A 17,870-nucleotide genomic window follows, 5' to 3' on the forward strand; every position below is an offset into this window, starting at 1 on the left:
TAATAAACGTGACTTATGGAGATGACCTCAGAGTTAGAGAATAGGAGGGACTTGGCTGTGGAACAAACAACTTCTGGAGAAGTTCCAGGACAACAAACTCTCTCTTTTTTTCAATTAGATGATCTAACAGACCCCGTGATGATCCAGCACAACACACAAATTGTCTGTGGACATGCCAAAGAGTAAAAAATAAACAGTAAAACATCAGTTTTGGCTCTTAGTATGAAGAATTCACTCTCATTAAAAGGGGGCTCTTTCACAAATATAATCCAGTGCTGTAARACACAGTTCTTTATTCCATCCTTATGATTTTAATAAGAGTTCTTGCTCTAAAAAACTGACAAAGTTTGTTTTAAGAGATTAAGAAGTTTAACAGAGGGTCTACCCTTTATCAAAGCAGTGAAATGTTTAGCAAGCTTCCAAGTCAGTCACATTTCAGTGTTTAAGTTTGAAATAAAAATCAAAACAAACCCGAAACAGGATTGTCTAAGGAATCGTAACTGTGTAAAAATATTTCATAGGTTTGATTCTCAGTTATCACAGCATATTACAGAAACCTGAAAAAAAAGTATACTTACATACATTATACTTGTGGCTACATACATACGCAAACGTAGACTTTAAACAAACACACACAAAAATCCACAAACTACCCAGAAATAAACTAAAAGTTGAAAAAAAACCCTTCTTATCCATTTAACTGATAAAACAAAAAAACCCCAGGTTTAATAGTGAGAAAAAAAAGTGCTGCACGGGGCTAGTGCTTGTCTCCTGGTGTGCCCCAGTGCACAATTCACGTATTTCACATGCATTTTCCCCCATTCACTTTCTCAGCTGAAAAGCTAATGAAGTCTCAACAAACAGACTTAAGTTCAAACATCATTAATTCTGCTATTAAGGTATATCACTGAGAGGTTCTCCCACTTATATAGTTATCAACTGCTTGGCAACAAGGACATTTATAATTCATTTCTCCAAAGAAGGAAAGAAAGACCTGAATTTTATTGCAGATTACTAGCTGTGTAATTCTTTCCAGTTTCAGGCACTAGAACAGCAGCAACAAAAAGACAGAAAAAAAACCCCTAAATAAGTACACAATAAGCTGTTGACAAAATGGCATCAACAATTATGCTACGGATCCATAATACAGAATGTATCAATCAAACTTTCAAAGCAGTACTTCTGATAAAATTTAACAAGGGCCTTCAGAATAGGATAATACCAGACACCTGTAGAGCTATCTTAAAAATGAAGGCACCAGTAAAGCCATAGTAATTAACATAAGTATGTGGCTGTCCCCAGCTGGACGATGGGCATCACCACACATCAGTGTTGTTTCTGCCAAATGCATGAAAGTAGGTTCAAGCTGTAGATTACAACTATTAAAAAAAAAAGATTGGGATCTAAAGTTGCTTGCAAAGATTTTGTTTCCATGTTTGATTTTTCCCTGTTTAAAAACCACTTCATCAGTTATAATAGTAATACCAATAGCTGATTACCATGCAAAGAACTGGAGAGCAACAAATTATTGCTCTAAGGTAGCAACAAGCAATTAGGGCTCTCCATTGTGGATTTCCTAAATGCAAAAAAGACTGCTTTTCACAATGGTTGCTCCCTAAGCCTTCTGCCCGAAAGAAAGCGAAAAAGAATAAAGTGAAAACGGCAGCTCACTACCTCCCCATAGATTCATTACAGTGCAATGGAACTGGAGGTGCCCCCAGCAGCCCTGCTGCATCACCACTGCCATCCACGTGCTGAGATTCAGGAGGGTATTCCCCCACCAGCCGACTCTTCCTTTCCACTCCTTCTGCTTTCCACAGAGCCCCTCTGATCCTAGCACCTATCTATTCACCTACAGTCTCCCAGAAAACCCGTTTCGTGCCTAAGATATCCATCACTCTCTGTATTCTCAGCAACATGCTGCTCATCTTGGGGTACATCCTTCCTCTCCAGTATCACCTGAGTCCCCAGCAGCGCCAGTGATTTGGTAGATTAGAGCATACTATGGTAGACATAGACTTTACATTAAGCAGATAAAGGTGGCTCATTTGTGTTTTGAATTTAGTCCGCTCATTCATTCTGCAAAGTAGCTCTGTGATTAGAAAAAGACCCCTCCCCAATCCTTTCCCCCATCCCCAAAGGAGTGAACATGGTAATTTTCTCAAGCAATGTTCAGCTTCCAGACAGGTTTGTATCCTCTGCACTAGGTGACTTACTGCCAAATTACAGGGTATTAAAAAGCTTAAGATTGGAAAAGAATGGGCTRGCCAGAAATGAATGAAGGCAGCACATGAAGAAGCCCAGGCAGACTTTAGGAAGATAAGTTCATATAAACAAGGACATATCAACATGCAGATAGGAAGCATTTTTCTCTTTGCTCTCTCTTTTTCTTTTTTAGGCACAACTAGTCCATCTACAAATGTATTTTGGATCTAAATTTGCAATACTCAGTACATTATACAATTCTCACTAAGATCTAAATTTGAAAAGAGCAAAGGAGAATTAGGTCATAAGGAGACAAGCAATATCAGAATCAAGTTGTTTTTTTTTAATGCAACCATTCATCAGCGATCAGAACTTTTCTTAGTCTCTGAAGAATACCTGACAACCATTGGATTTGGGAGGCGGAAGAATTTTTCCTAGATACCTCATCATTTCATTAATATTTAATTTCAACATTCCTTTGATCCCCTCTCCCAAAATAGTCTCTACAATTACCATCTCTAGAATCTCTAGTACTGATATCAAAGCAAGGCTCCTAATTTTCTCTCTGAATCTATAGATGCATACGTATTTATTTTTAAAATACTGACATTTTTTAAAAGCATCTCTAATGTATTTACTGATTCAGCTGTACATCATACATTACTCAAGAACACAGGTATAAAGGTAAATGTTTACAAAACTATTTGCCTTTAAATATTTTGAGTAAAAGTTTAGTTCCAAAAAAGCTTTGGTAGGTAACACAGCACTGGAACAGGGAGATAGAGGATTAATGTGACACATTAATGAAAACACTGACCGAAGGGATACATACCTGGGTAGACCTCAGAACTGCATTAATTTGGTAAGAAGAGCAATAGGCAAGATGCTGAAATGGTAGAAGCAGCAGTGTGAAGACTAGGGTGAGAGAAGTGGAAATGCTATTTGCCACATATATTGAAGTTAAAATTGTTCAAATCAAAACCACCATAGACAACAAGTCTGATATCTGTCTGAATCAAACCAGTAAGCAACTGTGAAATAGAGTTCTTTTAAGGAGGGAGTTTAAAATGTGATCATAGGTATTTATTTGAAGTGCTTTGGGGAAAAAAAAATCTGGTACAGGGTCTTTTCATTTATTTTTTTTTCCAAATTCAAGTACACCAACCTCTCTTTCTCAAAACAAACAAACACTCTCTATTTTCTGTAATTGTGCCAAAATTATAGGCTCTCTGATAATRTAAATGAAGCATCTTCATGCTTATTCACCTAGTTTGGTTCTTTCCAAGTTCCTTAGCCTTTTCTTGATCTGACTAGCCAAAATATCTCTTGTACTGATAGATATGTAAAGATTTAAGACTTTCTGGTAAATCCATTTTTTAAAATAGAGAAACAGACAAAACATTAATATCTGATCCCTGGCAATACTTTGCCGCTCTCCCCAGGACAGTTCCAGTTGCCTCTCCTGATAAAACTTGTGAAAGGCCTTTTAAAGTAAAAGAAATAATGCCTGCTGATTATCCTCGATTTGCTACTCCCTAAACACATTCAAAGAATTCTAAAAGATCAGTAAGACACTGTTTTCTTTTGCAGAAAACAAGCTGCCAAGATGAGTACTTACTTTCTCCTGAGTAGCAGAATAGCTCGTTAAACATTCTGGGATCTGATTTTGTTTGTGATAGTTTTTCTTAAACTGTAAGATTTTAAGGTGGATTGCTTAACCAAGAACAAAACAGTCACAAATTCTACTACACAAAGAGAAGTTTCAGAAACTGTTGTAAAAACATTATTTATTCTGATCTATAAACTTAAAATCTACTGTCCCCCCAAATGAAAAACCTCCCTCTCAATATCTCCAAACAATTGAATTTCTACTGTTGTATGTAAGCAGATTTGTTCYCTTTTGTTCAAAAGGTTATTTCTCCAATAGTTAAAAACAGAACTAAAAATATGAGCTTTTTTGGATTGCCCTAAACTTTAACATATTCAGATGGGGCCATGGTGGAGGGAGGGAGGGAAACTGATAGCATTAACATTCCTAATTTGAGCATCTCTAATTAACTGTKTATGTAAGTGAGTTACAGCTTACCTCTTTTCTTCCTCCTCCCAAATGTAGCTATTCTTCTGCAGGATGAAGATGACAGATCTAACCACGTCTCTCACTAACTCAACAACATTTCCATTATTGGCACTCAGTACATGATAATAATAAAAAAAAAGCTAAACAGAGAACAGGATATAGAGTTCAAATGTTAGCCCAYTTTTATGCTCATGACACAGCGCATCTGCAAAAAGTAACAGAAAAATAATAATAAAAAAAGAGAAAACAAATAAAAAATAAATATCCAAATAAGTTTTAGTTTATCGATTTTTACTTGAACAGAGTGGGTGGAAGAGATAGGCTAAATGTTGAATTTGAACTATGCTCAATCAGTATCAGCTTGCAGAAAATCACTGGCAGAAATTTGAAAAATGGTAAGCAGAAATGCTACAGTTAGCTTTTGTCAACATTATTTTTTATTCTGAAGAAATGCTAGCAGAGTATAAAAGGAATTCTTTGGAATAAAACTGCTTTTGAAAAGAGAAACTGCGTATACAAACACCTGCTAGCACAACAGAGGAAATTAAAGAACGAAGGAAATGAAGGGCTAATAAGRGGAGAATGGCGGGATCATGGGGGTGGGGAGAGAATACAAGGCATTAGGCTGCGATCTCGAGGTCTTGACCTTCCACAGTTTTAACCTCTTCCCTGACCAACAGATGTGTCACGACCTAGCACAAACAAACGAAATTCAAGTGCTTGATTCCTGGTATTTAGGGACTAGAAATTTAAATTCTGTCAAATGCTTAATGGGTTCTTTCCAGTGGAATAAGCTACCTGCTAAATCTTAGTTTTTCCACTCTTATGCCACTAACAACACACTTTTCACCAATGTCTAACATCTCATTAAGCCTACAAACCATGATCACCACCCCTTCACTGCTGAGAGATTTATGAAGTCACATCTTCTTTTCATACTGTACACACGGTGTTCATCACATTACAGATACAGTTCTGCCAATTTATCCCACTCAGTCCTTACGCCATTCAAGAGGGCTGGCGGGAGGCTGTGGTATTGCCACAACGTCCACGGACTGCTGTTAGCTCTTACTGGGGACAGCACAAAATTGTAATTTCTCTGCATCTCACCTGTTCCTAAATGAATTGTACAAAACTCACCGCTCTGGAAGACCATGAACTACCATCACAAATCCTCTGAACACTCCCTATCAGGGCAACAAATTCTGTGCTATGCCTCCTGATATGTAGCACATCTCATTACAGATGATAGATTTCACAGTGGTACCATGTCTTGAGATTTGTCTATAATTACATAAAAGGTATTTCATAGAGTATCATAGAATTGGTAAGGTTGGAAGGGACCTCAGGAGGTCATCTAGTCCAGCCCTCAAATGAGTGGCCCATACAGGGATTAAAYCAACGACCTTGGCATTATTAGCACCATGCTCTAACCAACTGAGCGAAGTTCAGCGTTGAAGACCCTATTTAAAACCTTTTAATTTGTAATTTTCAAATTGACCCACAGATGCAAGATCTAAAACTGATTTTTGATCTTAATAAGGACCCACATTTTGATAATGACATTTACTTGATTTTGGATATTGGATTTTGATAATGACATTTATTAAATATAAGAATAGCAGCTTAGTATGAGCTCACTTAAGGACTGAATACAAATGGCATATACATGTTTTGTTCTGCCAAACTTGTTTGCCACAGATTTAGAATTTCAGCATTTGAGAACAGAATGTGGTTATTTTCCTCCATGTCAACAGCCTCCGAATTTCTAATACAGTAATTTGAACTGTATTCCTGTCATCGCTATCTGCATGAATTATATAAATACCATGTATTACCCAAATTATATAAATTGTATTATATAAATCAGTGAACTATGCAGCTGGGAGCATTAGTGCATCAGCAAAGATGATGCTTTAAGTTAGTAGTGATTCAAACCTTCAGCAGATTGCTATGGGTACCTGTGTTGAAAATCTTGGCATTTTGRGTGGGGAGGAAGAGCGTGAGGGATGAGGGAAGGGGAAGCAGATTAAGGTAAAGAATGGGGGAAAAGATGTAATAAATAAAGCAAAGACCCTGCCTATAGAAAATTCCATGCAAATTTTAGAAGAAGGGTGGGTTCATCTTRGACAAAACAATTAATCTGGCAATTATGTTTTCCTTATCCTTATCTCCTTATCTATCTGATCTATCTCATCTATCTGATTGAGTGAAGATTTATTCTTAATTCTTCCCTACTAAACATAAGTCATAATAATCTTGCCACATTTTAGTTTAAGTGACCGATATCAATAGATTCCCCTCTAAAAATACCTGACTCCTACTTTTTGTGATTCTGTATTATACACATCAATTTTGCCTTGAAACAGTATTTTAATATTTATGGTAAAATCAGAATTCCTTCTGGAGGAGCATATGAAATAACTTATACAGTTATTAAACCTAAGAAATACTAAGACTCTGCTTAGTATTAGAAAACAAGGAAAACATGAAGAAAGCAATGGGAAGACRGTGCTTTAAGGTAACATCAGAATCACTTATACCACTTAACTGGATGATTTAAAACTTGGAGATGAGCTTAAGTTTCTGACAAAGTTTAGCTCAATCCTAACCATAAGAGCCTTAAGTAACTCTACTGTTCTGAATTGTTTTAGCTTTTCTAAACAAATCAGAACAGCAAGTGCTATTGGAGGCATAAACAGATTTCCTATTTAAAATGCTCAACTTTAAGGCTATTGACCACATTCCCTCCCTTCCTGTCCCAATTTAAACTTGGCTTTCACAGCTCCTGCTGAAATCTGAGGTGAGCCAACTTTGAACCAAATTTAGTTTTGTCCGCTTTTAATTTGATTGGACTGGCTTTCAAAACAAACCACGCAAACCCTCACAACATGTGGATTTGAAACTGCTGATCTTGTTTTGCGTACTCTCCCTCTTTCTATCCTAACATCACCCCTTTTGGAGGGTTGAGAAAATATGAAAAATGTATTTTCAGAAGGAGTTTTTTTTAGAGGTTGTGCAACTGCTTAAGAAAATGAAGGATTAGAATAGAATATGCTATTATTCTAGTCTATATATTTAAATGAATATGCTCATCAACACTTTAAGTGACACCCAGTACGTGCAGAAGATGTGCAGAAAACATGGCCTGAAGCTAGAGTTGTATGAGAAAGATATTCATTGTTAGTGGATATAATCTCAAATCAGGTAGCTTTTAAATACATGAGTATGAAAAAGGTCCCTCTTACCACAGGCCAACTAGAAAGCATGTGCCCTCAACCAAACAATTTTAAAAGTGCTTATATTGCCTTACCTACAGTCCTGCCCTTGGATGCCCCACCAATTTCTCCTGTACTTGCTCCCAGCAAAGTTTATTAAATGTTGTTAAAATAACATGGAATGATTATTAAGCAGAACTCAGACAATAAAACAGAGCTAAAATACTCACATTTCTGTGACGAGTTAGTTCAAATTGATTTCTCCTTAAAAAAAGTGGTCTTACCAGGCACACAACTGTTTWTACAACAGATGCCTTACTGCTGCATAATTATTGCCAATCGACCCTCTGAACATGAATTTACTGCCATCTTTGGCATACAGTTGTATGGCATGACCAATTAAAAAAATCTGAAATCACTGAAGATTCAATTCTTACTCTTATCTCATAATTCTCTGTAAGCTTCTTCCAGCTCTTACCATCCTACTCTCTTACATGGTAGCAGGAGTTTGGTAGAGCAAACAAACAAGTAAAGATAAGGAAAAGGACTATCTTCCCCTTAGCTGGTAGGGAAAGCATTTCTCTTATGCTTAGAGAAATATGAGCTATTCCTCACGTCAAAAGGAAAAACTCCTATGGACCACAATGTGCTCAAAAGTTTACTCATGCTGCTCATATATTTAAAAACCAAGTAGAAAATGGTACCTTTTTGGAAAATTAAATTTTAAACTATCAGACTGTGTCTAAGATAATCTGAAGTAACAGGTATCTAAGTAAAGAAGCAGTTTGCATCTCAAGCTATTACTTAAGCTGATCAGCTAATTATGTAGTTGAAAAATGTTGTGTCCCACATACAGCTAATCGAATAAATACAGCTGGGCTTGCAGTAAAGATATTAAAATATTTATTTGGTTATACTATTCATAATATACGTTACTGCTCTAGTAGTAGTGTATTAAAATCAGGCAAATACCAAAACAGTTAATGATTAACTCCTAGTCTTTTTACTGTTGCCAATGATTCGGCTTTGGAATACTACTACCACTTGTTCAGAAGCAACAGTTCGCCTAGCTATTACTTGTAATGTTTCTGCTTCATTCAAGGGAGTTTTTTATGTAGTCTTTTAATTTTTAAGATTTTAGCTACTAATCTTCTTCAAAGCTGTATTTCTTGCCATACTGTCAAGTTCTGGTTTTCCCAGGTAAAAGCATAGAACAGAGCAACTTTGACCACTCTGTTTTTTTTTTTTTAATTCTCCAGGTTCAGCACACTCTTGTTATTTCTTTCCCATACGCTTCACACAGGAACAGTTTCCAGCACCAAAATAGCTCTTCCACCACTGGGAAAAGAGAAAGTAGACCCATTTTCCTGTACACTTCTTGAAACGGTCTTCTTGCCAAGCATTGTTTCTCRTCTGTTGTGGAACATGACACCCTATTTAAATGTCAACAGGAGTTCAACTCGGGCAACTAGCATATTTTTGAAGCGGTTATATTCTAAACTTCTTGCTTACTATAGATGGGTTAACCGGAGACTACATTTACAGCCTCTGGATTAATAATAATCCTAATGTGTATGTTATTTTAACCTTTATATACCCTGCAATAAGAGGGACTGTTAAATAAAGAATTTCTTGTCTGTGCACAGCCATTGGTACTGAGCCACGTCTATACGTGCCAATGCACCCCTAAAGCCACTATTGCCTAACAGCCACCAGAGCACTACTGCTCACGGCGGTCTGTGAGCTGAAAGAGAATCCTGCAGCTCCTCTGCGCTGTGGCGAGCACAAAGCTTAAAATTAATTAAAAACTGAAGTAATACGGTCTAACACAAAACTCTGAATCTGCAGTGGCAAAGCTCCAGATCTGCATTACAAGTGCTAAAGAATGAAAAAGGTTACACTAAAAAGAATACATAAAATTATTTTTTAGGTGGTCACTTAGCTACTACACACTAATTTCAAAACACTAGAAGTGTGAAAAACCATCACTTAATAAAAGTAAGGTAATACTTACATATTACTAATGTACTCAATCTGACACTCATTCGGATGTTTGCTCAAGAGATCACAGTTGATTATTTTAATAGGTATAAATTTTCATTTCTTTTAAAACAATTGACCACTAGCAAACATTGCAGTTACAAAAAATGAAATGGAAAGGTCTTTCTATAAATTCCCAAATCCCTAAGCACTATGGTTAATTTCCAAGAGAAGAGTAAAGCATACAACTAACAATCCTTACCCCTAAAATAATGTGTGTAATTAATATAGCATTTTAATGTAGCTTGAGAAAAATATACCTATTTAAGGTCCTTAGATGGTTTGCCTTTACCTGCTCTGGTTTTCTGCTACTGTATCATAACTACCAGAAGTCAACATTTGAGAGGAAAACCCCAAATATATTTTTTTCCTTTTTATTTTTAGAGTTTCTCTACCTAAACAAGCACCACTCTCAGTAAATACACTGATGTATTTGAAACTAAAAGATTAACTGCATAGCATCTGATAGTCATGGTAAAATGGTTCTTAAGAAGACTGAATAAGATTCCCTGTAACGAGGGCTAGCATCTGTATGATCTTGGTATATCAAGAATACTCCCAAGGTATGTTTGAGAAAAGTATTTTCTTTTGCCCAACCATACATTCAAGAAGAGTCAGGCTCTAGGAGGGAGTTTCTCAGTAACTCTCAAAGTAAAGTACTTTGTCAAAGAGCAAGACACTGACATAACATCAGCACAAGTACAATGAGCAAGTCTAACTCTTAGAAGCCGATKGATTTCCTACCTTGAGATCCCTGAATTTTGGTAACAGTGCAAGCTTTCAGGTAAATATTTTCCAGATACTGTTGATCAACATGGGTAATCTCGCTTCAAAGTTCACTACTGGGAGATCCTTGTTATGAAACAATATGACTAAAACATATAGGAGCAGTCCTCACATGGGCTTCAAAGCTTGTTTAAACAATGATGCTAGAAGACATATATAGGTATCTTTTGATGATGATACTTATAACCTTCGAAGCAAGAATTTACTGTAAAAAATTGTATTTGGGAGTATACAATACCTCATAAAAAMCAGAAAGGTTTCATGGGATCAAAATTATCAACAATGTATCAAAATCATTAATTTATTTGGTGGAAGAAGGTGTTAGAATACCACATATATAGATTATAGTCCAAATTAGCTAGTATAAAGAGGTATGAGAGATATCAACACTTCTCACAAAATGGTCTTTTAAAAAAGCTAAGCTTCTGAAAATCTCAAAGATTCAGAGCTGACAGAAAATATACAAACATAACTGATAAAGAACTCTACATCCAGAAAGTTGCATATATAATTTGCACTGTGCATACTGTTCCATTTTTCTGCTTTTAGTTTTACCACTGACCCTGCTAAATAAAGCAATAAAAAATCAGAATTATTCCAAAATGGCAAAACAATCTTATTTTCATCCTCTGTATAGGAAAAGCAACACTGTAACTGAAGACTCATGTATCAACTTCTGCTTGCAATATCTGGCTTCTTTCAGTTTGCTTTATGCATTTATTTTTCAATTTAGCATCTGAACATTCACTCTATTACTAACATAATATAAATCTTCTAAGATAACTAAGTAATTATTAATTCTTCTACTGTTCCTCCTAAACTCTGCAAAACTACCATAAGAGAAAACTCTTCTCACGAAGTTAGCTGTAATTAAATCCTAAAACACCTCATTCTTAAAACATGAAAATTTTAAGTGTGTATAAATGCCTTAACGTAAACAAATGTAAGTAGTCGGCAGAAACTGGTGGCTGATTTGCAGGAGCAGAGAGCGCATGCAGCTACAGCAGCTACAGCCGAGGGGGGAGAGGGAAGCAGGCAGAAAGGGGCAGGGAGGGAAGCTGTGCTTTGAAGACATGGTAGAAATTTGTACACAAATACAATTACGTAAAGTTTGGCGAACCAGAARTATAAGGCATCCTTAGCAGTTGCACGTTTTGAGTTCTGCCTATGTTTCCGTCCATTACGCAATAAAGCAGGAAGACAGTCGTATATTTGACATAGTTTGAGATCATATTTCATTTTAGTGCAGAAAAACGACAGCTTTGGGGCAATACTAATAATAATTACTCCAGTTCCCAACCAAGGAGAAACTAAGCCTAAAGAGATGAGAACAGTTTTGCTAGTTTAACTGCCAACAGGGAAAAACCCAGAGCTGGAGTCTCAAAAACCCCAAGACAGCACACACATGAGTAAACTACCTCTTTGCTTTTGCATGTTTCATAAATATTTATTTCATGGATAGAGATTTGAAGAGTATCTTTTTTTCCTTGGAATCTAGTTTCTGAGGAATTTAGGTCTGCTGAAGCTTTGCCTTCTATATTTTTCTTATAATTTGGAAGCTAATAATATAACAAGCCACATAAAGCATAAAGCATGCCAACCTGCCTTCTCTTTTCAATATTTTTAGATTTGGCTTGATATGTTAACATGGTTAGACCACAGTTAGGTAAGGGCAGCTCTCACTGCAATAAACAGAGCAAGGTTTAACTTAAGCTGTAGGTAGTGTGGAGCTTATTATGTTATATAAAAATAAGTTACCTAATTTAGCCTTTTAAAAATTAAATATGGATTTTGACCTCTATTTTAAGCCTAGGTTTTCAGACTTGAATGAGTGAATACTTAATCTGAGGCCCTTGGAGCTTCAGAACAGTTTTGAGAACAATCTTCAGCACTGAGAATATATATTTTTCATTTAAGAAATTATATAAACAATGTCTCTCTCAGGCTTCACACAAAACACAGATTTTTTTTTTTTCACTCTGAGGACATGTATTTTTCAAAAGATTTCAATCAAGATTATCTTAAGAAAATTCATTCACTCTCTCTTCTTCATTTCAAACTAATGAACTGGAAATTTTCAAGAGGCATGAATGTTCTCTGGGGCAGAAAAGAGGGAAGAAAATACTAKGTACTGGTGGAAGGAAAGGTAAAAACTATCACTCACCTCTCCTCAGAGAAAGCGATGGAATACAGAACGCACTGAGAAAAACATTATTCTATTTGCTTAATTTAATTTGATTTTATCRGCAGAAAGCATTTGAGAGTGCTTATCTTTCTGGCTTTCTTTAAATGCAAAGAAAAACATCCCAGCTTTGCTTCTTCTCAAACAATGTCAGAACATAGACCTCCAACGAATGACCTGCTGAGGGTTTCCCACTCGCTCAGAAGGTAAAGTATTGCATAAAGCAAAATCTCTGTTCTTTTCCCACTTTCTACAGACAAGAAAAAAAATGTCGTTCTCTACAATTTAAATAATTTTAGCAGGTGAAATCACATATTAGGCTATTACAACATATGCGTTGAACATTAACTTTTTTATTTGTATTTATTTTCCATTAAAATGTATTCTATAACCCAAAATCAGGAAGATGTTTCCAAAGAAAGTAAAAAAAGAAAAAAAAAAGGAAAAAAAAAGGTTTCTACCTAAAACTCCATTAAAAAAGCAGCTTAATGCAATTCTTTCCTACACCGTGTCAAATATTCAGATTTACCAGGATTCAATTTTAAGATTTCATCAATACAGAGCCTGAAAGGGGTCTTCAGAAGTCCCTTTAAGCTGCCCTACATGTGCTGCTAGTGGTACGTGAACCTTCCCAGAGTGTCACGCTTCCCTGGGCTCGGCCTTGTACAGGAGCCGAGATAAGAATCGTTCGGTGGCCAGCCAAAACTTCCTGTTCTTCAAAGCTTGATTTACGTCCGCTGGTGCCTGCGGTAACCTGGCCGGGCCAATCCAGCCAGCACGGGATCGGGATTTTTGACTCGGCGCGTGGGAGCAAGCCGCCCCCGGGAACACTGGCACCAGGCAGCGGGCCGCGGTAGGAGGTGACGGGGCCTGGGGACCGCGCTTGCATGATGGTAGGTGCAAGCAGTGCAGGCAGAGGATGAAAAGGAGGCCTGCAATCAGCAGGTGGGTATTTGAAGGGAGTGGGGAAAGGAAGGAGGAGCGCAGAATTATGTTTTGCTCTAGAAAGAGCAGGACCTGCAGTGCGAAGGAGAAGGGTGTAAGGCCAGACTGAGCATGGGTTGGGCCCCACATTTCAGGGGACAACGCTCAACAAGGACAAGCATGGGGCTCACGATACTGAAATGAGCATTCAGGACCAGGGAGGTGAACAGGATCCTAAATAGGTCCAGCCCCTACTTTAGAAGACAGAAATTGCATGAGTGTGCCGAGCTACCACATTCGTCTTGGACAGAAATACCCATGCATGGGCTTGCATCATATGCTGGTCTTACTGCAGCTATACTGCCAATTGATTTACACTCAGAAATACCTGGGATTTTTCAGTTTATGGCAACCTCATCAGAGGTAGTGTACAACAGCGCTGAACAAGCTTCCCAAAGTTTGGAAGCGAGCTGTTGAAGGGTAGAAAGCAAAGCTGGCAGGCTCTCCTACCAGCACTGCTGACAGCAGCAGCTAAGCAAACTAAGCCTGGAAATTCTTCATCCATCCTTTAGCTCAGAGGCATAATTTCTACAAGGGGAAGAGTTAGAGAGAGACAACAATACCAGGCATGTATAATAATTACACAGCAAAGCCTTCAATTGCAGAGAAAGCAATTACTGCCTGACCATGCAGCCCCAGAACACACGCGGAGGACAGCTGAGACGTCTGCTACAGTGAACAGGCTTCACGTTCTCCCCCAAGTGATTTAGATCCCCTCAGAGGATCCGCAGCTGCCAAAAACTATTCTTAGCTATTTGAAAAAGTTACAGCATATTTGAAGATGGGATACATTTCTAGTTCATAAACATCATTTTTATTTTAGAGGAGGGTTACATAAAACGCATTATTGTAAGCCATATTTAGTAAACCTCTACGGAAGAGATGCAAATACATTCCATAGTGTACCAAAACATTTTTAATAAAATAAGTTTAAAAACAAAACATACACATACAGTTTAAACTCAAGTATTAACTCTTTGTGTGTGTGTGTGTGTGTGTGTGTGTGTGTGTGTGAGGCATCCCATAGAGAACTCAGCCATCTCCTCAAATGAATAACCAACTTCTGCTACCCTCCCTGCAAAAAAATAAATTGGAGGGACATTTAAAGGATTCCACCGCAGTATACACATGCTTGCTGATATAGTCAAGCCTTTCTCCAAGACACACGATAAAATCATGCCCTTCCCCCCCCCCCTTTTTTTGTAACACACATTTCTAAAATGAAAACCACAGCACTGTTTTAATCCTTACTTGAAACTTCTAAGCACCAACACAAACAACCGAGGTCTATAAAGATACAACAAATGAACCAAGAAAAAATTAACATGCACATGGCAATGAGACTATGCTAAAAGTCATCTTCAACAGGTTAAGCCTGAGCTACAAATAAAATTTACTGGAAAAAGAAAACAAGACATCCAATACAGGCAAAAGTAGCACAGTAAGTGCTTTACAAAATATAAACACATGATTATTAGTTCAAAGAACTTAACTGAAGGTACTGCTGCACATTTCATAAAACTGAAGTCACTTGTTCAAAAAATTTACACCATGAGAACATGGATAAAAAGACCTCCGCCATACACAAACTGTTTTGTGCAAGGACATTAGAGAAGTATTTCTTTAAGAACATTTTATTTTTGGAAACAGTACTAAGGGTGATTTTGCTTGTCTTGTAACACAGCAYACTGTTTAAAACAAGTTAAAGAACATAGTACAAGTATTGGAGAAAAATTACCACATTTGTCTATTGATTGCAGCAACAGGAAATTACATTATATATACAATTCGCCCAAGGAGAAATTTTAACTTCAGACCATTTAGCGGGACTGTTTTGGCACCCAATTTATGTGGCAACTCTCCCTATGCTCCTTCTCTAGCCAGTACAGTGAAGTGACTCTGAGGGCAATACAGGAAAGAGGGTGCTAATAAGGGACATATGAAAATTAAATTTACAGTTGAAGTTTACTGCTTTTAGGCATCTATTTCACCTGTTGCCCAGAAGCTGTAGCCCTTTGTTGGAGATGGTTATATCACATTTAAAAGAGCCTAAAATTGAGTAGTATGAATATCTTTAATTTATGATTTTATTGATAATTATGTGAGAATAGTTCTGTGAATTAAAGACATTYACTGCTTTTTTCTTGAAACAGACAGCTATGTATATATTTCTCTTCTCTTTTTTCTTCTCTTGTTGAAGTTCAACCATCAGTCACAGGTGGTCTTCCACACAATTTTCTCTGTATTTTAATATTAAARTTTTTTCTTTTCTAAATGTCACTTCTAGGCTGTTTCCTTACACAACTTGAGAAGAGTACCTTTTAGAGGTTAACTAAGTCTGTTTTGGACACTAAAATACCCTCAAGTTTGTTGTGTTGAGACGCTGTAGAAAGATACGGAGAGACCTGCCAGCCCCCTAAACAATAATGCCTCTTGAAAGAGTTTAACTGATTGGAGCTCCCAGTTCCTGAGCATCATGAYCATAATCAAACAGCTACCACATGCTTTAGTTATAAAGCAGAACTATGATTTCTTATTGTTTTTCTTATTGTTCTTATTGCAACAAATTGGACTTCTTTATTCATAATTTTAATGGTTAATTTCTTGGGTTTAAAATATTTGGTATTATAATACWATATTTTAAAATGAAAGCTGTAAGATACTTACAGAGTTTTCCAATTTTAATTCCCTTTTAGGATAGTTTTATTGCTGTGAAAAGGAGGAACAAACTTTTGGACAGAAAAGGAGACAAATGGCAGTTTCTCAGTAACCCTCATATTATAGCTGCAAAATTTTTGCCATATATGCTTTGATACTCAGATTTCTTAAAAGCTATGAATTTGACTTTAAAGTTGTAAGAGCAGGTAAGTTATGTGATAATAAGAAGTCCATGCTTACTAGCTTTGTGGAAGAATGCACTCTTTAGAGTTCTGGCATATTTATTTCTCTTTGGAGTTTGGTTCAAGCAAAATTGATTTTTCAACAAGTTATTCTTTGTGGCTAGGCAAAACAACCAGAAAACACTTTTAGTGTTATAGATTTTAAGGAGTTTAGTATATCCTTGTACTAGTTTAGAATGTCCTGTGTTTTTTCAAGCTCTCTTTCTACTATATGCTGAATACCTTAAAAAACTACTGCACATAATCAGTATTTCCTCACTTGTGTATTTCTGACATGATTAAAAGTTTTTAAAAAATACACAAAAACATGTTTTACAAATTAATATAAAGCAAACAAAACTCTTCTAAAGCCACATGATCTTCCAGATGAATCACAGCAAGCAAGAACAGAAGCCTTTCAAAGTCTACTAGCCACTTCAAACAGACAGTAATACTGTAAATGCACTCTCAAGTGAAATGCATTTCAAATACATATCTAAGAACAACCTCTTCTGGATTTGACTTTATTTTTTAATTGATTTGAAATCTAAAACTGGAGTGCTGCAGTATTTTGTAAAAATTCATACCTAACCTCTTACTAGAAAGTACAGTTCAGAAGAGCTGTAACACATTCAGGAATCCAAATACTAATATTATTTCTTTTTTAATAAGAATCAGTATTCCTTTTGAAAGTGAGTAAGTGAATTTGCAGAAAAGAAAAAGCATGAATACAAAATAGATACGAGATTATACTTTTAGGCAATGTATTAGTGTTATGCAAGATCAGCACTGATCTGTTTGCAATAAGGATCTAAACGTAGTTTTTCATAGAATCATAAAATCAGTAAGGTTGGAAGGGACCTCTGGAGATCATCTAGTCCAACCTCCCTGCTCAGTASGGTCACCTAGAGCATGTTAGACAGGGTTGCATCCAGGCAAGCCTTGAAGATCTCCAGAAAAGGAGACTCCACAACCTCTCTGGGCAACCTGCTCCAGTGCTCCGTCACTCTCACAGGGAAGAAATTCCCCCTCACRKTCAGGCRGAACTTCCAGTGCTTCAATTTCTGTCATTGCCTCTTGTCCTGCCTCATGGGAGAACTGAAGAGAGTTTGTCCCCGTCCCCTTGACACCCTCCCTTCAGGTACTTATACACATGGATAAGATCCCCCCCTCAGTCTTCTCTTCCCCAGGGTAAAGAGACCCAGCTCTCGCAGCCGTTCCTCATAGCGCAGATGCTCCAGCCCTCTGATCATCTTCGTAGCCCTACGCTGGACTMTCTCCAGTAGTTGCATGTCTCTCTTGTATTGGGGAGCTCAGAACAGGATGCAGTACTCGAGATGAGGACTCCCCAGGGCTGAGGAGAGGGGCAGGATCACCTCACTCGACACGATGCCAACACCCTTCCCAATGCACCCCAGGAGACCATTGGCCTTCTTGGCCACAAGGGCACATTGCTGGCTCATGGTCAACCTGTCATCCAGCAGCACTCCCAGGTCCTT

The sequence above is a fragment of the Rhea americana genome, unplaced genomic scaffold (genome assembly GCF_003343005.1).
Source record: "Rhea americana isolate MKP2758 unplaced genomic scaffold, rheAme1 scaffold_78, whole genome shotgun sequence".
Lineage (NCBI taxonomy): Eukaryota > Metazoa > Chordata > Aves > Rheiformes > Rheidae > Rhea > Rhea americana.